The sequence below is a fragment of the Camelus dromedarius genome, chromosome 4, assembly GCF_036321535.1.
Source record: "Camelus dromedarius isolate mCamDro1 chromosome 4, mCamDro1.pat, whole genome shotgun sequence".
Lineage (NCBI taxonomy): Eukaryota > Metazoa > Chordata > Mammalia > Artiodactyla > Camelidae > Camelus > Camelus dromedarius.
In genome coordinates, this window is record NC_087439.1 from 29,521,170 (window position 1) to 29,542,150 (window position 20,981).

At 43.8% G+C, this 20,981-nt stretch overlaps 1 protein-coding gene across 1 annotated transcript in view; it reads left to right on the forward strand.

The window, feature by feature from the left end:
- The first annotated feature begins 698 nt into the window (after nt 1-698).
- The window catches only part of LYPD6 (LY6/PLAUR domain containing 6), a 93,812-nt gene continuing 73,529 nt past the window's right edge, over nt 699-20,981 (forward strand). Inside the window, exon 1 of the mRNA XM_064484768.1 lies at nt 699-769. The gene's annotated coding sequence lies outside the window, so the exon portion shown is untranslated. The remainder of the gene's footprint in view (nt 770-20,981) is intronic.

Consider the following 20,981-nt stretch of genomic DNA (forward strand, 5'->3'; position numbering starts at 1 on the left):
TCTGGTGCTAAGACTTGATTGTCATAAACCCACATGCATATGTATGTACACATATACATGCATATGAGTGAACAGTTCCCAGGAAACCCCACGATCAGCATGACAAAGGACTTGTGCATGCTCAGAAGGCTGGAGTCAGGGAGGGCTTGGCTTCTCAAACTACCCATCCCTCTGAGTCTCCTGTTATGTTCGAAGGTACTCAGGCATAAAATCTTTATTATTTGTATCAAGTATTTTGATTCTTGTTTATAAATGGCAAAAACCCAACTCAAATTAGCTTGGGAAAATTTATTTTGAAGGACTATCTCATGTGTGGAGCAGAATGGATCTTTTTCTTACTCCTAATTTATTCTATTTGGACTCTATAAGGATTGCTGGGTCTGTACGCTTTATATTTTTATGGTGTTGGACTGTGCCACCTCTCCCTTACATGAATAAATGGAGAATAGTTGAAGGAAGAGTCAGACAGTGAAACTGCTGGAAGGCCAGGTCTATAGTTGGGCCTCGCTAGCAGGGACTTGAATGCATCTGGTACTCTCCCCATCTTTTCATTTCTCTCATCTTGTTGGTTTCATTCTTTCTTACTGCAGCCCAGGTGCAGAAAAGGTGACCTCAAATGCTCCTAAGATGGACACATCTCATAGCTTGTGCCACCACATGGGACTGACTCATGCTCTCTCTCTTCCCAGAATCAATAGTCCTGAAGAAGAGAGCTGATTGGCCCAGCCTGGGACAGATGTCAACTTGGACCAATTAGCTGTGGCTGCGGGTAGGATCACGTTGTACTTGTCATTGGTGGCTCCTGTCCTGTGTGTCAGTAAAAGGAGAATCAGTGTGGGCTGGAGAACCTTGAAACACATAAGATGTTTTTCTTCCCCATCCATGGACACCTCACCTCTTTCTCCCCACCTGTGACTCCCGGCCTTTCCGGGAGCCTTCTGTTTTGGTCACTTCTGCCTTGCCGTGCCATTGCTTTTCATGGTTTGGTGAAGACCCTGGGACAAGACCTAGCGTAGACAGAAGGAGACTCCTGGGTCAGTGATTTAGAGCAGATTTCTTCTGGTCTTTTCCCTTGAGCCCCAGTGATGCTCATCTTCCTTTTTGGAATGCAGAGAGGAGCAGCAGCTCGGGAGAAGCAAGTGAAAAGGTCGAATGACGAAGCTCACAGCCTACTTTAGGCCCAGCAGATAATGCCCTTTTCCAAAGGCTAAATGTTTTCTCAGGGTGAATAGATCAGTCATGAGGCCCAAATTTCATGACTACCTTAGGAGATATTTGAGTCTTTATGTATGTATAACATGTACAACAGTTGGTGAAAATGTAGTTTCGGTTTTGCCTTACTTCCTAATTTGTTTTCATTATTCAAATTCATTTGCATATACTTTCAAGGCTAAGCAAGTTTTCCAGGCCCATTTAACATGTAACTCTTAAGAAATTTCCTGGGATTCTCTATGTGTTCACTTAAATAGGAGTCATTCTTTAGTTCCCAAGTTAATGGTGCTAACTCACTCACGTTCTGCTTCTGACAGCCATGCGGCAGTAACGCGTCCCCAAAGGAGTTGCAGTGGATTTTTAAATCTTGTGTTTTCAGCTGCTGCCTCGTTATCCCACCCTGATTGGCATTTAACCATTGAATTAGATTTTTCTCTTACTAAAGAGAGCTTTGCGGGCTTTAACTTCAAGTGCCTATATCACAGGCTGAGGTTTGCATTATAATTGACTTTTTGCTAGAAAAGGCATTGTCTCCTAGGACGGAGGGAAGATTTAGACACAGTTCCCTGATTCTCTTCTTCAGGGTTCAGGGGAGTGTGCTTCGGGGTGGTTCTGTAGGTGAACATTGTAATAACAGACTCACGCGGCACATGTTAACATGCTAACTTTATTTCTGCTGTCAGTGGTGATCATATTCCATGAGAGCTGTTTCTCTGGGCTTGTTGACTGATGTGGCCATAAATATGTCCCTGAAGGGTAAAACTGTAGCTGTTTCAGTACTGATGGAACAAAAATAAATGTCCCACTGTTTTAGTATTACAAATTATAATCTTGCTGCGGCATGAAATTTAGGGTGGTAATAGTTTAATTCTACTTTTTATTGACATGATGGAAGAATAAATAGAATTAAAAATTCTAATCAAATAAGTTTTGCTGACCATATTGTGTGCATGGTTCATTCTTTGCCCCTTAAACCATGGAATATATTATATTTCAAAAACAGCAGCACTTTTGGATGTTCTTACTATTAATTTTTTGATAGTAAATAAACAAAACTTGTTTCTCTGGGCCTGTACATGGATTTTGAGGAAAGGAATATACGTTCACCTTATGAAGCCCAAATCGTGTACTTGATGTTTCTTCTTCTTCTTCTATCACCATATTCATTCAGTCAGTCAACAAGTATCAATCATGTACTTGCCTGTTCTACCTCTGGAAACTGAAAACTAGAGAGAGAGAGACATATAAGAAGCTTCCAATAAAGAGCTACAGAAATCATGACAGAAGGTGCGGTGGGTCACAGAGGAGGGAGTGGTCAGTTCAGATCAGGGAAGGCTTAACCAGAAGATGACAGCTGAAGGGCACCGTCTGACCTGGGGAGGACAAGAAGGAAGAATGTGAACCAAGACGCAGACATAAAGCAGCACAGTCAATTGAAGGAAGTCGTGTGTTTGAATAAGGTCAGGATGAGGGCGTGTGTAGGTAGAAGGGAGACACAACAGAATGGGTAGAGGTCTACCCAGTGAGGTGTTTTATATCTATATGTATACAATATATATGTCCTAGTTGGACACACATGCATATACATATATGTACATATGTAAGAACATATGTGTGTATCCAATTATGGAATATGGATTTTGATTTTAGATATTAGTAATTTGCAGTCTCTTTGTTATCTGCTTCTAAATTTAAGAGGAAGATGAATACTCCGTATACTGGAGAAGTGCAAGGATCTTGTGGGATAGAGGAAAGGGGCGGGTTCATCATTTGAAAAACCCACAGGATGATTGTGCTAAGTCCCCATGCCCCACCCCGCTGAGAATTACAGCCAGACTCAGCGGGTGCCGCTGAATTGTTTAAAGTGGGGGCTTGATGTTGTCCTGTAATATCAGTGACCTCATTAGAGAACTATCTCGATTTACTATTCTCTAAATAAAAGACTTTAAAAATTAGTTACTTGCCTCCTCCATCTCTAGGCTCTCATGAACCCCTGTGTAATTATTCAATATCCAAGAAGAAAAATCATTTGTTGCCCTGTTGGCACAAACACATTTTAAAGACTAATAGGAAAGGAGTACTTGGGGACTGAATAAAACACCGAAGTTGGAACAGAAAACACAAGCTACTGTCTGTAGCTTCCCACCTTTGATTTTCATGACACAGGTCATTTCTAGGACCCCTGTGCCTGGTGCATGGTAGGTGTGCAGTGACAGTGCCCTTGTCCTCCCCTTTCAAGCTCTAGCTCTTTTTTGAAAATCAGGTCCCCTCAAAGTTTCTGTTAGTGGCTAATGTCAAGAGTGACTGGGAGAACTGTTTGAAGAAAATATTGAGAAGAAAATGAAGACTCAGATGTCAGACCTATATAACTTAGAATGAGAGGGGAATTTAATGGTTGCCTAATACTCCAAATCTTGCACTTCATAGATGGGGAACCCAGGGTCTGGGATTTGGAGCAGCTTATCTTAAGTCACTAATAAATGTGGGGAAAGGACCAGAGCCTGGGTCCTCTGACTCCAAATATCACCTCTTTCTAGTCTCTCAGACTCATCAGTGTCATTTCTGCATGCTTTCTCTTCTCACTAAACAATCATAGTTGGCCCCCATAAAGGTTCTCATCAGCAAATCTGAAACATATCCCTCACTCAGCTGCCCCCCTCTATGTCTGAATTTTGGACCGTTTAGAGGCACCAACATCCACCAGCTGCCTGAGCATCACTTTGTCTCCCTCCTGTATTGACTCGGTCACTTGGTCCTGTTGATTTCACTTTGGAAACGTTTCTCAAATCCACCTTTGCTTTCATGTCCTCTATTCCTTCCTTGGCTGAGTCTTCTTTTTTTCTCTGGACTATTGAAGTAGCTTGTAAGCTGGGTCTGCCTTCTGCAATTCACTCTCCTCACTGCCGGCAGAGTGTTTTTTGGAAAACATACATCTGAGTGCGGGATTCAACAGCTTTCATTGCCTTTTCATTCTGTAAAGTCCCTCTCCCTTGCTGTGGCCTTTTATGATGTGGCCTCAATATCCCTCTTCAACAGTTTCTTCTGTCACTTTCTCCCAGGCTCTAATCACACCAACCTGTTCAATATTCCCAAGCCTTTTTCATGGGCTTTCCCATGCCCTTCACCACAAGTTTAAGCACATATCAGTGCTCAGTTCTATGCATTTGCCACTCTTATCATGAGGCCTCCTCTTCCTTTCTTGGATGAGATAGACGAATCCAGAGCACTTTGTTTATACCTCTCTAATAGCCCTGAGACTGTTTTCAGGTGTTCGATATGTACTGGAATTTTTTTTTTTTTTTTCTGTTTTACTCAGTAGTCTGTGAACTGTTTGAGCTCTGCAGTTGTATCAGATTCAGTCTTGCATCCTTGGTTCCCATGGTAGACTGAATAGTGGTCCCCCCAAAATGTTCACATCCTAATTCCTGGAACCTGTAAATGTTACTTTACATGGCAGAAGGGGTCCTTCTAAGAGGAAGACAGAAGGGTCAGGGGCAGAGAACGTGGTGTGTTGGGGGAAGCAGGGGGAGAGAGGAGATAATCAATGGAAGCAGAGGTTGGAGTGAGTGCTTTGACATCCGCTAAGGCATGCAGGTGCCGCTAGAAGCTAGAAAAGGCAAGGAAATGGATTCTCCCTCATAGCCTCCAGAAGGAACACAATTCTGCTGACACTTGATTGTAGCCCATAGTTTATGCGGAACTATGAGATAATAAATTAGTGTCGTTTGAGGCAACTAAGTTTGTGGTCATGTGTTGCAGTAGGAAACTGTTATGGCCCCGACACATACCTGACCTGCAGACAGACTCAGTATATTTGCATCTTATCTTGATTAAGCAGAGTCGTTCCTGATGCTCCATCAATGCCCCGCGTAATTACGGTAGCTCACATTTCTTGATCTTTCGCTGTGTGCCAGTCACTGTGCTCAGCACTTAATATGTGATCCTCAGCATCACTCCAGGGCTACGTGCTCTTTATCATCCCCATTTGGCAGATGAGGAAACTGATGCACAGCATATGCTAGTAGTTTGCCCCACAGCACATTAGCCATAGGTGACGACACAGGGACTTGAAGTGAGCAGCCTGGCTCCTGGGTCTTGGTTGCACCTCTGTGTCTAGTCTAACCTCATGCTCAAGGCACATGTATCGAGTCTACGTGTGTTTGCCTTGTGTGACAGGACGTGAGGAAAACTGGAAGAGCTCTGATTGAATATTGATTCTTCACTAATCAGTTGGCTCTGTAAATTGGGCAAGTCAGCTAACCTAGATCTGTGTGCCTGTCTTTGCCAAATCTTTCTTTTTCTGTTTACATTATGGGGTTGGTGTGAGGGTCAAAGGATAAGTCCTGCGATGTATCAGGCACGACACTTATTCTGTTTATTGTTATCGATTTGGCTGCTTGTATATCGTTCACAGTCCCCTGGACCAGGGTTACGTAGTGATGAGACACGACGTCTGACTCATTTGGTAAGTAGGTGCTTAACCTACTTGATGAACACGTTTGATAAAAATGCCCTTTTGCCCTCTTGGTCATCATTCCTGTATTTTGGAATTCACTGTATTCACTGATGCTAAAAGCCTGAGAGCTCACAATTTAGTCTTCGGCATAGAACATCATTTTTTCCCTTTTTCCCGCACTCCTGAGAGAATATTTGTGTCCTGTGGCCCACAGGAAGGTAGGGCTGATGAAGGTTTGCAGTGCTTTCAGCAGCTTTTCAGGGGGGTTCTTTGGAATAAGGGAACAATTAATCCCTTGAGGATACTTGTCATTTGTGGTGGAGAATCTTAGGCTTGGAATGAGCTGCAAACCCCGGGGAGTCCTGACTCAAGAAGATCGGAAGTTTAAAAAGTAAGCCATTGAGGTGAATTTTACTTTTTTCCCCTGTCCTGCCTTAGCCTGCAAGGTTACTTTCCTTTACAGATGTTTAATTGCTCACTGTCTGCCATTTGATTTTGAGATTAGTTGAGATTACCAAGACGGTGGAAAGCTAAGACGTGACCTGACCAGGCTTGAACCGACTGGCAGGTTCTCAACTTTTTAAAATACTGATGAGCTGCAGGGAGGCTGGTTTTGGCTGAGATGACACCCGGCTTTTTGCAGCACCTTGTCATGATTTAGTGTTTCTTTTATTTACCTGTCAGATATTCCCATAGCACAGGGTCTACAGAGCACAAGTGTTTTATACATGCTCAAAGCAACTCAAGCTATCCTGGATGGTATGGATCCCAACGTAGAATGATGCTGGCACAGGCATTCCATGTACACACTTCTGCTCCTCGATTTCATTATTTCCCTTGATGGGTTCTTAGACATAGAATTAGTTAACCAAGAGGATGAGCTTTAAAACAAAAACAAAAGCAAAACTGAACAAAATGGGGGAAAAAATGGCTCAGATTAAGGATTGCTTTCCTTAAAGATTGTATTAATTTACACTCCCACCAGTAGCGGATGAGAATTCTTATCTCACTGCAACCTTGCCAGCGCTCACCTCTTCAATAAATATTTAGGGAGTTCTCACAATCTTTCAGGTTCAGACATTTTGAAAAGTTTTCAAAAGTGCCCCAGGTGATTCGAAGTGTAGCCAGCTGAGAATCGCTGGTTTGGTTGATGGAAGAAAGATAAGAAAGGAGCTTTTCTCTCATCACTTCTCTGTAGTCTGAATGTCTCTCCCTAGCCCCTTAAAGTAGAATAGATCAGTTTCTTGAGGTCATTCCTGTTTTGTTTTGTTTACATAGCACAGGCTCTTCCCACGAGCAGCCTCTTCACACACTCAGTCTAATACCACCTTGAAGCAATAATTCATAGTAGTGTCAACATTAGGTTTAGTAATATAATCCCCTGCCCACACAGCGCTTTCCAGTGTTCAGGTATTTCTTACGAAGGGTGTTACCTTTCAGCTGAACAGCATCTCCTTGCTTGCAAAGTGCCTCACTAGTATTATCTCATTTAACTGTCTCAATAACCTTGTGAATCTGACATTTTCACTCTTTTTACAGAAAAGGAGGAAGACTACAATTAATAAGCAACTTTTCTCTAAGGTCACACAGTAGTGATCATGTGTTAGGAGCTGGCTCAGTGCAGGTCTTCTGACCTCAGGCTCAGAGTCTAATGCTGTGCCGTAACCTGCCATTGGGATTTCCCTAGTTCGGCCCCTGTTCTATTACACAAATGGATCTGGTTATTAGATTGTTTTAGGTTATTTTATTTAGCATCTGCAGATTTTACCCTGCTTCCCTTTGCTCATTTTCTTCCCTAAATGCTCATCTAGAATTCTAAGCATCTAGAGTAGTGTTTCTCAACCTCTTTTTTCATTCTGTCTCCCTCCCCAAGGGAGGAAAATTAATTTAATTTAAATTCTTTCTAATGAGAGAAATTAAATGCTAAGGAATAAGATCTTGTCAAGCAGGACTGAGCTTTGGAGGGCCACCATCTATTGTTACTTGTAAGTTTTTATTTTGGTCTCTTAACAACCAGTTTTCATCTTGGGGGCTCAAAAATCCTGTAAATGGAAAAACTAATTTAGATGACCTTAATTGGCTGTCAGGGCAGAGAGGTGGGTCGTAGGAGTTCCAGATGGAACTGACATCTGTGTGTCACTAGTGGAGCATGTGAAACTGACATTACTCTTAAATGAAGGCTGTTTAAAAAACTACAAACCAATGAATTACTTAAAAGGCAGTGTTGCTTCAATGTGAATTGCTAATTATTTAAATACCCATTCCATGGATCAAACCACCTGGAATTTCAAGCTTGCCTTGGTTTTCCCTATGCTGTTTAGGTCAAATAGCTTGTGTCTTCCCCCTCCACCCACTGTCTGCTCTTTTATGACCTTTGCGTGGACTCTGGTCTACTTGTTGCTGCAGCTCTAGGCTCAACTTTTGGATTTACTAGTTTCAGATTTGTGGCAGTTACATCTGTTTCCATTTATAAGTTTAGAGAAGTAAATGCCGGCACGCTCGGAGACAGGAAAACACTGCCTTGGTAGATAAGGACGGTCCCATGCTGGACTTGACTGGCTGCCACCAGCGCTGACATCCTCTGACCTTTGGCATGGAAAGAATGTAAATGAGTGGGAATCAAGGGCCCCAGGTAGCTTCTGTTTGTTTTTGCAAGATTGCCAGATCTAAGGGGTTTGAGAAGATGCCAGATTTTATCAACACAGAGCCAAAGAAAAGAACAAGGGTGGCAGGGAGGGGCCCAGGAACTGGGGAGGCGGACTTGCAGGGAGGAGGGCTTGGCGGAGAATGAGCTTTCATTCATTTCTATGGGTAGGCTTTTTAAGATTAACATGCTAATTTCTTTATTGAAGTCAAACAAGATTTGAAGTCATTTATTAGGGTTCATAGTGTGCCTATTTATAGAAGTCAGAATAAAAGTCAGTGAACCGTGAATGTTAACATGCATCTAACACATTTAAGAAGATTTAAAAGTTGAATATACCAATGGAGCTGCACTTTTCTCCAGAGCCTCTTTACAAGTTTTACCCTTATTTCCTTCCCTCCCCCTGCTTTATTTTACACACTGTCTTGTCTTGTGTGAATTCCTTGGCCTCAGCTTTTAGACACTGAAGCCTGTTTTTAGAGGGAATTTCATTTCTAGTTATGTTACCAAGCTCGTGTGCCCACAGACACAGAAAGCTAAACTCTGACGCAGGTGTTTGCAGCAAAGAAAGGGTTTACTGCAGGACACCAAGCAAGGGAGTGGGGGACATGTCTCAGATCCACTCCATCTTGGTCTTTGAGTTAGGGATGTTTTAAAGGAGAAGGACAGAAAAAAAAATGGAGTTAATCACGTCTTGTGACATTTCTGTGACACTTCTTAATTGCAGCTTTGAGAGTCGTGATATATCTCCAGTTTATGATTCTCTGGCCAGGTGGTCCATGGCTCCAGGGTCTGTGTGCTCATCCTGCCTGGGGAAACAGCCTGAGTTTGTCCGTTAAGAGTGATATTGACAACAGCGATTTTAGCATCTACGATAGCAATTGTAGTGCATTAGCGGTGTTCCCCACTGGAGCAATCTTAGTCATCTGACTCTGGTTGATTTGCGTTCAGTAAGCACAGAACTGAGGTCAGAGGGAACAAGAAAGGGATTAAGGTCAAAGGAGACAAGCAAAGAAATAAAGTTTTGGGTAGAGAAATTGATCATAAACTAGGGAGGGAACTCGGTTTTAGGGGGTACGGTTTCAGTTAAACATTTAGTTGATGATGGCTTTCTATTCAACCTGCTGAAAAATGCTAGTTTCACCCTCCCCCTCAGGTAGCTAGACTTTCAATAGGAATAAAAGGATGGTATTAGTTATCCTTTGCTGCATAACAAACTGCCACATGTGGGTGGCTTAAACCATCTTCCTGCAGTGTCTCTATGACAGGTTTCTGTTTTGAGGTCTCACACAAGGCTGCGATCAGTTGTTCACCAGGGCTGGGATCTTATCAGAAGACTCAGCTAGGGAAAGAGCCACTTCCAAGCTCACACTGTTGTTGCATAGTTCAGTTTCTGGAGGCTTTTGGGACTGAGAGCCTCAGTTTCTAGCTGCTGGGGAGGTCACCCTCAGCTCTGTATTGCGTGGGCCTCCTCCCCAGCACCGTCACCAAAAGTTGTACACTTGTTAAAGATACTTTGAAAATTTGATAATAAAAATGAGGAAAAAATTCACATTTTATTACCCAATACAAGAGCAGTTAATAGTTCAGTATAATTTTTACAGTCAATTCTTGATATACTTGTTAAGTCAAGATAATGTGTCATATATAATTTTCAAACTGTGTTTAACTTAATATTACCATATTAGTATTTTGATGTTGTTATAATATCTCTTAAAATTTTAATGTATGAATAATATTCCATTATATGTTTATAAAATAATATAATTCTTTGTTGAAAAAAAAAGACACCCCATCACCTTTGCCATATTCCACTGATTAGAAACCAGTAGTAGGCTTGCCCGCCCTGAAGGAGAGAAGGTTATACAGGGCATTAATACTGGATGGAGTCATCTTAGGACCCTCTGCCAAGAAGAAACATGGCTTCATTCCAACAAGCCCTAAAGATCTTGGGTTCTTTGAGCGAAGGGACCTTGTCTTTTCTGAGATAAATATTTATAGAGCCTTTGCTAAGTCTTGGCCAGCGCTTTCTGGGTCCTGCAGCCCTGGGCCAGTACTGTGCAGGGCAGGACAAGACCACCCTGTAAATATATGCACGTAGAGAAACACCTCCTTGTGGTATCTCAAGCAAGAGAAAGCTCCAGAGCTTTATCAAAACAAAGGCAGAAAACACACCCTCATGATTTCCTTCTCAGTTTCAAAGCTATAACAGAAGGAAGAGTGTATACTCTGGTTCTGGAGATGCTCAGTTTTTTTCTGTCATTAATTCCCTGCTTGGTGCTCCAAGATATCCAGAAAGGCTGTTTTGAATGGCAGGCACCATGAATACAAATATCAGAAAGATAGTCTTTTCCCTTAAAGGACTTACAGTCTTGTGAACGAGACACAGATGGAAGTGGACAATTATCAAATGACATCAAAGACCTGTAAAAAAGTTATGCAGAAGGGACTGTGGGAGCACAGAAACTGTAAACCTAATCCCAAGGCGCAGGTGGGTAGGTATTAGGTGATATTCAAGGAAGACTTCCTGGAAGAGGTGATGCTGTGCTGAATTAGCTGAGTTAGCCTTTGAAGAAATGTGGGCAGGCTTTCCAGGGAGGGGGACGGGCATCAGGTACAAAGGTTCAGAGGTAGGAGGAAGTTTGAGACCACAAGAAACTGCCAGTTGTTCAATGTGGACAGAGTTTAGGGGCCCACTGGAAAGTGGTAGAGGATGTACTGCCAGGGTAGGCAGGAGTCAAATCATTATCAGAGTACTTGGATGTTGTTCCAAGGAGTTTGAAAGAATTAGGGGAGTCTCCAACCAGATTTGTGTTTTAGAAATAGAGGAGGATGGGAGGGGTGTTAGGAAACAAGAAGGCCAAATAGGATGAAGTGATAGGGTATGAAATATGATAAAGTCAGAATGGAGGGGAGAGGATATATCTGAGAACTCCTAAGGGTGCAGAATCCTTAAGTTATGGGTATTGAAGTGATCATGGAGAATGGAGCAAAGGGATAAGTGAAGCTTGCCTCAGATTTCTGACTTAGATGACTGGGTGGAGGGTGGGGTGATTCATCAGCATAGAAAAGATGAGAAAAGCAATGGGTTTGAGTTCATTTTTGTGATTCTTTGTTTTAAGGGGCTTGTGGGACATCCCAGCAGAGATGAGCAGTGTTCCGGGTTATATAGATCAGGAGCTCAGAAGAGGGGACTGGCTGGGTGACTTAGATTTCATTTAGAATTATTTGCCCAGAGGTGGTAGTTAATGCCAAGCATGTGGAGGTGATCACAGAGAGGGGGTACAGATCCAGAAGAGAAAAGCGGTAGAGCTGGGTTCCCTTGACCCTGCAATTAGGGGGAAGGGGAAACTGTAGGAGAGGAGGAGAAGGAAATGGTGTGGCAACCGCACCGCCCCTGAGTCTAAACCTTCCCCAGAGAGATCACCAGTCCCACTGGCTGCTCCTCCACCCCAGTTCCTGTTTTCTGGGAGGGTTAATCTGGTTTTTCTTTCTATCTTAGGGAGTTACTCCTGAGTCCATGCAGTACTAATATGGCTAACAAGGGCCCACTCCTGCTGGGGTCAACCTTCAGGGAAGAGGGGTGTGGTAGGACTCATGTGTACCATGATCTGCCCAAAAGACCAGAAGAGACAAGAAGACAGGTAGAGGGTGGGGTCAAGAGGCCCAGACAAGGAGAGCATTTCAAGGGGGAGGAAGTGGTCCATGGTCTTAGATGCCACTGACCCCACAGAGAGGTCAAATTGAGGAAGAGGAGGACAGTGAATTGATGACTTTGAGTGGTTAAATCTGTGAAAATAAGAGGGCAATCTTGGTTGGCTGGTTGGTTTTTCTTTAGATGGGGAAGGCATAACTGTACTTCTGTGTGGAGGAAGGGGAAGAAAGTCATTTAACTGGGATTGAGAAGAGACAGGTGAAGGAGGGCATTACTGATGGATGAGGTTCTTGAGGAAGTGGGAGAGGACACAGGAAGAGGGATGAGCTCAGGTAGGAAGGGGGCCATTGCTCTTGCTGAAGTAGAGGGAAGAGAGGTGCAATGGAGATTATTTGAATTGGAGGGGAATGAGTGGGATGCCAAGAAATTAAAACCAGTTCCTCTTACCAGGAATTAATCACACGCTACGAAAACCCAGCTTCTCCTCTCACTCCTTAAATACACTGAATATCTTTGCTCGCAAAAGAATTTGGTATGTCGTACACCAGCACCAGAGGATTGACGTGGAGGGCTGGAGCCAGGACTAGGGGTCCTTATAAGAGTTCCTTTTTGGACCCAGTGTCCCTGTCCAATGCTAACTTCTCTACATTCCTAAGTAAGCCAAAGAACATTCCATTCCAGCAAACATAAAAATGTGAGTGCAGCTAACAAAAGTATGGGTTAAGGGCTGGTTACAGTTGTTCAGTTAGCGTTTGTTTTTCTCCTGTCTCCTCACCACGGTTTTCCTTCTCACGAGGCTGTCCCCAGGTTGCATCAGGACATTGCAGAGTTGAGATCCTAGCTTAGGGGGACTTACTCTCAAGTTCCACAACAGTCACTGCTAAAGAACGTAGCTGAGGATATCTGGCCCTGCCTGGGACTTGCCCTCCCACCCATCATTTCATTTACTAGAGGATCTGGAAGATTTTTCCATGCACCTTAAGCCAGGGTAAGTGAAATTTACCAGCACAGTGGTTCAAGGGAACTTTAGATAGAGAAAGTAGACTTGTATGGCATTACATATTCTAAAGAAACAGACTTTTTTTTTTTGTTCCTCCAGGAAGCGTTCTGGTTCAGTTCATCACAAGGAGGGTGAGATGATGGTGATTTTATCCAGATTACTTTCTTATCCTCTGCTTCCCCACCACCAACACTTCAGACTGAAGAACAAGCAATTCTTTTACTCTTTCATATTTAGGATGCTAACTGTGGTTTGTGGTAATTCCCGCATGGTAACAGTCACCAGTGCTTTTTTGAATGCCTTGCATATGTCAGAAATTATGTCATCAAAATCCATGCCTGCCACTGAGCCAGCATCAGTGGGCCTCACCTGCGGAGACACTTAGCACGTGTTTAACTGAGATGCCAAAGGGTGCAGAGTGTGGGACTCTAGTAGCAGGGACGCCTTGTAAGACATGTTTTGTCACTTCCAGACTTTGGTTAAGCCTCGAAAATACTCCCAGTCAATCCTAATTTAGGTTTGGAATTTCTCTTCTTGATCCTTGGGTGGGGTATTGGGCAAAAACAAGTCCCTTGGCCTCTGCTCCCCCTCCACCCCCCAAAAAGGCTTCAGAAATTCCAAACCCTGGGGAGATGTATCTTTGGGTTTCTGGTGCCAGAATAAGCTCTTAGGGGTGGCTGATGCATTCCAGTGCCTTGGCTTCCCTGGGCTCTGTATTGGAACTGGCCCTCATTCTGGACAGAGGGCGAATCAGGGGCTGTGCCTTGAACACAGACGTTTCAGGGCCTCCCTCCAGGGAGATGGGTGCTGGTGAGGCTTTACCCGGCTTTAAGCTGCCCCACCACAGCCCATCCTCATTAAGCCCTAATACTTGTAACACAACTCTCCTGGTAAGACCTTAAGCCCGATAAAGTCCCATTCCTCTGTTGAGACTGTAACTGTACACTTTGTCACATTTTTGTCACTTTGAAGTCTCTGTTTGAATCAAAAGAGTACTTTGACTGAGTTTGCCCAGCAGATTAGTTATCCAGATTGGCCCAAAGCCCCTGAGTAGAAGTCTTAATCCCTGTGTTGTCTTAGATACCTAGGGACAATTCACGGGGACAGCTTAACCTGGAGTGCTATGTGGGTTTCATTCTCACTTGTCGATTAACAAGCTCTTTCGGGAACTTGAGATGCTAGAGTTGCACACCTGGCTTCAGGGAACTCCGGGATGTTATTGTCCTGGAGCTGGTCTGATCATGAACGTGCAGGAGCATTTGAAGAGTTTGATTTAGTTTCAAAAAGTTCATCTCTATGATCCAACTTACAGGACATTTAAGAACAAGCAAAAGGAATCCGTTGTAATAAAGGCCAGAACAGTGATTACCTCTGGAAAGAGTAGGGACGGGACAGAGGCGTGAGCTTATGGAGTGTAGGGAATGTTCTATATCTTGCTTTGGGTGGGGGTTACACGAGGACATACATATATGCAAATTCATGGAGCTATACAGCAGTGAAATAGAAAATCTATTCGCATCTAAGAGTTTATGCCGTCATTCTCCAAGACTTTGACTTGGACTTAGACATTGTTCAAGATTCTCAGTATAAACCTTTGAAAGGTTTTAAGATTATGTAAGGAGTTAACTCAGTGAGATTTGTACTTGGAAGAGCTCTGTCTGGTTGTTGCTGGACAAAGGATGAGGACAAGGGTGAGAGCAGTGACAGTGGCTTGGGAGGCTGGCACAGTGGTCCAGCAAGAGACATTGGGCACTTGGAGTAGACAGTGGTGGGGAGAGAAGGGGCTGGGGGCTGGGTGGGGTACAGGAGTAGGAAGTGCTGAGGATGACTCTCAAGGGTCCAGATCAGTGGTCTGGATGGAGGGGCCACTCCCCAGACATCAAGACACCAGCTGGAGTTTCAGATGCCTGTGAGCCAGCCTTAGAGATGACAAGTAGGTAATTAAGTAAATGAGTCTGGAGCCAGAAAATAGGTCTGGACTGAAGTTATAAATTCGTGAGTTGCTGGTGTGGTATTTAAAGCAATGGGAATGCATGAGGTCACTTTGGTAGAAAGTGTAGAGTTGGGAGAAGAGATTCCAGGACTCTGCCCGGGGGAGTTGCCTCACTTAGCAGTTAGGTAGGGGAGGAGTCAGAAACCGAGGCTAAAAAGGCAGGCAAGAGAGGTAGGGGGCAGCGAGGGGACTGTGGTGCCACCGCAAGGGACAAGTGTTCCTAGGAGCAGGGAGTGGTCAGCGTGGTCGGGTAAGTTGAGGGCTGAAATCCTCGATTGGATCTGGCGGCCTGGAGACTGTGGTCACATCAGCCAGAGTGGTTTACATGGAGGTGTGGTGGTAGCAGCCACCACAAAGACCTGTTTTTTTCCCAGCAGGATATTTATTGCTTTAGCTGTCTATTCAAAATAGCCATCATTTATGTAACATTTAATTGCATAACAACATTTAAATTAAAGTTTAATTCTAGAGCACAATGTAGAAGGGATGAATTGGGGTCCCACTTTCTTAGTTGTTTTAGTCAAACAAATTGAATTTAGGGAATGCTGTGGGAAATGATTTTTAAGTCCATATATTTACTCAGTAGGATTTTTAAAGAGATCATTTCCATGGTCCATTCCTGGCCTCCACACGGAAATGAACTGTGTTGAGACTTGATCCATGTTGCTTTAAGGGACAAAGTCTTGCGTGAGCTTTCTTGGGAAATTTAGATCTCTCCAGCTGATATTGAGGCTAAGTATCCCTCTGGGCTAAATGACCAGCATCTCCTAAACCTATTACAGCAATCCTGATAATGGAAAGAAACCAGGGCAGTCAGTACTTGTGCCACATTATTTCAAAAGTCACACATACTGTTCTGTTGAATTAAATACATAAGCTGAGAAAAAAGGGAAAAAAAGAATCTCAAAATTGTGCTCAGGTCTTTAGTGCAGGAGGTATTTTGTGTAGATGATGCTTTGGCCAGTAGCATGGAAAAATATAGAGACGTGTGACTCTTACATCCCAGAGGGTCACGGTGACACTGGCCATGGACCTGATGTCCCACAGTCCTGGGGGCGAAGGCACCGATTTGAGTATTACCTAGAGCCCAGCAAGCAGTAGATGCCCGAGGGATATTGAACATCTGACTCTGAATAGAAAACCTGCCCCTGACAATCTCCTTTCTCTTGCTTTCTTTCTGAGTCTCAGGCTCTTGAGAGAAATGATCTGTATTAAATTTCATATTCTTATTCCACTTACGGGGTTCTGCTGAGAATTGAAAGGTCAAAACTATAGTGAGGTTCTTTATATACTTATGTCAAGAGGGAGAGCCTTAATATCTGGCTTAATGGGAAGGTGGCACTTTTAGGCTCTTGTTATAGGCGGTTCATATTTTTAGGATGAAATTTGATTTTACAGCATAGTCGTATTTATAGAATGTTATATATGTGTGTGTGTATTTTGTCTGTCTTCCCCACCCCCAGCGCTGTTTTTGCACCCATCTCCTTCCTGTACACACACATACACCATTTTCATTTTGGGGTCTCTTTCTCCCTCCACACCTGTTATTGCTCCCAAAACCACATGGGTTGGATGCAGAAACACCTCCCCCTCCCCTTACCCCTCCTGTGGGTAGTTGGAAAACTTTTTTGCTTTTGTTTTTTTCTGAATAGAAAAGGTTCTACTAACTTTAAAAAAAAAAAAAGGAAAATTGTATGTCTAATGACATGTTATGTAATTATATAAAAAGCTATATTTATATTTATTTTTTTCTTTTCTTTTTCACACGTGCTGGGATGACCAAGGAGAGAAAGTAGTACGGAGCTTAATTGGTTCTGGAACTATGCCAGGGTTTCAGGGAAGGTTGGATGTCCAGCTTGGTCCGGGTGAACTTGAGTCTCCAAGGATCTAGAGAGACTCAGGGAAGTGTCTGTGACCCAGCGGAAGACCTGGTCACAGACCTCACGCTGCGTGACAGACCTCAGGGTTTACTCTGGGTTAGAATGCACACCTTAGAGGGAGGTGGGGTATGTGTGGATTTATTTCAGAGATGACCAAAACAGGGCTTGCCATCATTCCTTGAAGAACTAGTGTGAAGGAACTTTTTAAGTAAGTACCAGACTACACTGTTCCGGGACTTGCTGAGGCTGAGTCACAGAGCTGTCGGAGGTAGACAGACGTGGGTGTGAGTGGAGAGAAACTTGAGGAAGAGGTTTCTCATCCTCTGAGGGCTGGTTGATGCTGAGAATGATGCCTACTGGTTTTTAATCACTTGCTAGAGACGTAGTCCTGCTCTCTGTCTTGCATGATGACAGTAAAGCCCAGAAAACTGTTATGTGTTCTCTGACCCTAGGTTCCCACAGTCTCAAATGAGATTTTGGATGAAGCTTTTCTGCAGAGAATCAGGAAAGTGGGGTTCTCCTGCTGTTCGCTCTTGGTGTCCTCTTGTTTTCCTGCCTTTCCACCATGCTTTCTTGCAAACCCTCTGCTATAACTGATACCAAGACATTTGAAAGTCCCTCCCAGGTGCCAGACAGGGATCATTTTGTTATTATTATTGCTGTTGTTATTATTACTAGTTTTGCAGAGAGGGGAGGAATTGGGCTTGACAGGTGGAAGGGGGGACTCCAACAAGAGTGAGGCTGGAGGCAGGGAAGTCCCAGGACTGAGATATGCGAGTTACACAGGACATTATTAATGAGAACAATGCCATAAATATGCAGAGCATACAGAACTGGGCTTCTGGTTCCAAAAATGCTCCCACTGCAAATCATAACTGCAGCGTTTTCTTAGCACACAAGCCAAGTGTTGTTCTAGCCCAAGAGGAGGCAGCGGGGCTGGAGGCAGTGAACACACCTAAGCAAACGTGGCCCAGGATGGAGCTGCACAAATAGAAAAGGGCTGCCTGCCGGCCTGGAAGCTGCCTCGGGGCTGAAACAACAGAAGCTGGGGTTGAACAGCGTGTGCCCGGGAAGAGTGGTTTGTCTTGGCTCTGTTTTGCAGGCCTTGGGAAAACAGCCCTACAGATCAACTCTCCAGATTTGCAATTCAAAACCTGTACAAAAGAAAGAGCTCTCTCCAACTTGGCAATATCAAAGAGCTTTCTGGCTGCTAAATCACATTATGCAGTCTCTTTGTATGCCCCAAATTTCATCCCAATACCATTAATATTAATAGAGATTGGGGTCCATCACCCACCCCACACGACCCCAGTACTTTTTTCTTCATTGCCTCTGAACTCTTCTGCTTAGCAGGTAGGGCCCTTCTATTCTGGAAAACCCATAGAGAAACGTTTACAGGACAAAGGCTTGAGTCAGGTGAACCAGAACCCCCATCTGTAAAAGGCTACTGCTAATAACTACTTGGCAGGGATGTTATATGGATTAAATGCAATTAAGTGAATTATTTAAGTGTAATGTAAAAATATACTCTCATTATGTGCCTATATATGTGAAAGGTCTAATCATGATATGATGCTAGGTGCTCACTCTGTCTTCCCGCTGGCTTTGTATGCAGCATCTCTTTGGGATAAGCAACTTAATCCAAGATCATACAACTCAGGAGGAGTAGAACTGAGGTTTACAATCCTTAAAACAGACAGCAGAGCCCCCGAGGAACCACTGCTAACATCCCCTCATTTGCAATCTGATTTGGTAGATGCAGTAATGTCTAAATTCATCTGATTGAATGTAGAGAAGTCCAAAGCTTGTGTGTCCTTCTCCCTTGGTTTTATTTAAACTGTCCGTGGTGCAGTATCCAAACACCACCTCCTTTGTCACACAGTGTCAGAAGATGGCATTAAATCAGACTTCTGCTGCACATGGTTATGCATATATGAGTCATCCACTATGGAAGCCCACTGTCTTACTGGGGTTTCTGATCACTGCTGCTAAGAAAATTGATGGCCCCTGGTTGAGAACTTTGTCTAACAAGAAAGCTGAAGAGTCTGTTCTGCTTTGACTTAGGCAAGTGATTTTTTTGTAGCAAAGTAGATGACTTATTTACTTTTGTTTCTTTCTTCTTTTTTGGGAAAATTTGCTGAATCATGTGGTTCCCTTGGGTCCGAGTACAAGGAAAGTATGTAAGAATCTGCCTACTTTGCTTAATGATCCGAGAAAACCACAATTGCTGAACAGGTCCCTGGGTTGCGCTGGGCGCCGTGCACAGGAGCTGTTTTGTCAGACGTTAAGGGGATGCCTCTTGCAGACTTGGGCTCTAACCTTTGGAAGGCACAGTGGCTCTCCCAGTCCCAGCAAAAATGTGAATGTACAAAAGCAAAGCAAGGGAAACTAGGTTAGGGCCCCTCTGGTCCTTCCAGTGTTCCATCATCATCTTGGTTTGCTGGCTTTACCATTATTTTTGCCCTGGAGTCTCTTGGCCTCTGCACTCACTCATCACACGTGCACTACTTGTCTCCCAGGCCCCAGGCTCTGGGGATCCAGGAAGACACAGTTCATGTCAACATTTTGTCTCTTCTTTTTTAGGCGCTTTCTAAAGCTGGTGATGCCTGGTTGTACTCATGCTTGGGACTGAATCTCCTGGCTGTGTCTAATTCATAGTAAGAATCAAGGGAGCTTATGTGCTCAAACTTTTAATAATAGTACTCGTCCTGTCATTTCATTTTAGTCCTCTTGTTTTTAGCAGCAATATTTTAACTTATTCTAATATTTACGAATTTATTGACAGATACTTTTCGAAGCCTATTATCTGTGAAGTACGATATGGGCCCTGTTTCTGATGAGTGGTTATTTTGATTTTCACAGATCTTTTAAGTGAGCGTTTGTAGAAACTGAAAGGGAAGTTTTACTCTCAGCAATCTGCCCTGCATTTAGAGCTGGCCATCTTACTTTATCCCCTTCTAAGACCTAGCCCCTCAGCTCACCCTGACCAGCCCCACAGGGAGTAATGCTACGGTCTCCATCACTCAGACATGCTCTTCGTCCATTTACAGGGCTCTTCTCCCCCAGCTTGGCATTGTTGGGTTGTCTTGCAATGTATGTCTTACTGCCCCATCCGGGAATCTCATGCCTCCACCTTTGTGTTCTCCGTAGTGTTTAGCAAAGTGTCTTGCAGAGAATATAACTACACAGAAAGTACAGGTTGCATGGATTTTTATAAGAGAATCATTTTTATAAGTGATTCTATTTGAGATACTGAGCATTAGCGAACATTTTTATGATCATCGTGGGCTATTTGAAGAAGATGCTCACTCACTGAATTGGCAGGAACCTGCTCTCTAAGGGACCCTCGGGCATTCTGTAAACCAGTTTTGGGTTGGGTCGAGCAGGGAGGAGGGTGTGCATCTGTGGAACTGGAGCTCCTCCAACGCGAGGGCAGAAGGGATGCCCTCAGAGAGTAAACTCAGATTGCAGCTGGTTTGCATCCAGTGAGTAGCTGTACATGGGGAGCCAGTGGGAACTGGAGGACTCGAGCCTGAGAGGAAGAGGGAGGTGAATGGAGCAGAGACAGTCAGGGGACACCACGTCCTGTGTATCAGAATTCACCTTGGGCCTTTTGTACAAAACTGGTAAGCCACCAGCAGCCTGAGCTTTACAAACTGCTCACCTTAAATGTTTAATGGTAAAATTATGGGAATAAAAGATATCTTACCAAAGGTTACCTCATGGAGTGGAGTAGACCTCCATTTAAAAACTGGTATTTAAAAATCTCGATAAGTCTACTATCAGGTTCAACCAAAATCAGCAGCAGGGGAGTTTATTCTCATGCTGTAATTAAGCTTATCTGTGCTTTGATCTGTTTCTCCTCTGTTTCACAAGAGGTCAGGAGCCCTGCCCTGAGCTCGGCCCTGTCCCTGTCGGCTGCTCCTTTAGGTTAAGGTGTGCCGTGGCCCTCCCATGGTCGGCTGTGCCTTTTAGAAAACAGGAATGCTGTCTTCTTACCTACTGCAGTAAGGTTGTTGACTAGGAATCTGAAATCTTTTATGGCTAGTAGCTGTGATGTAATTCATTAATTTAACAGGTATTTATCAAGCATAACTTACTTAGTGCCAGGCGCTGTTCTAAGTGCCGGGTCTGCAGCAGG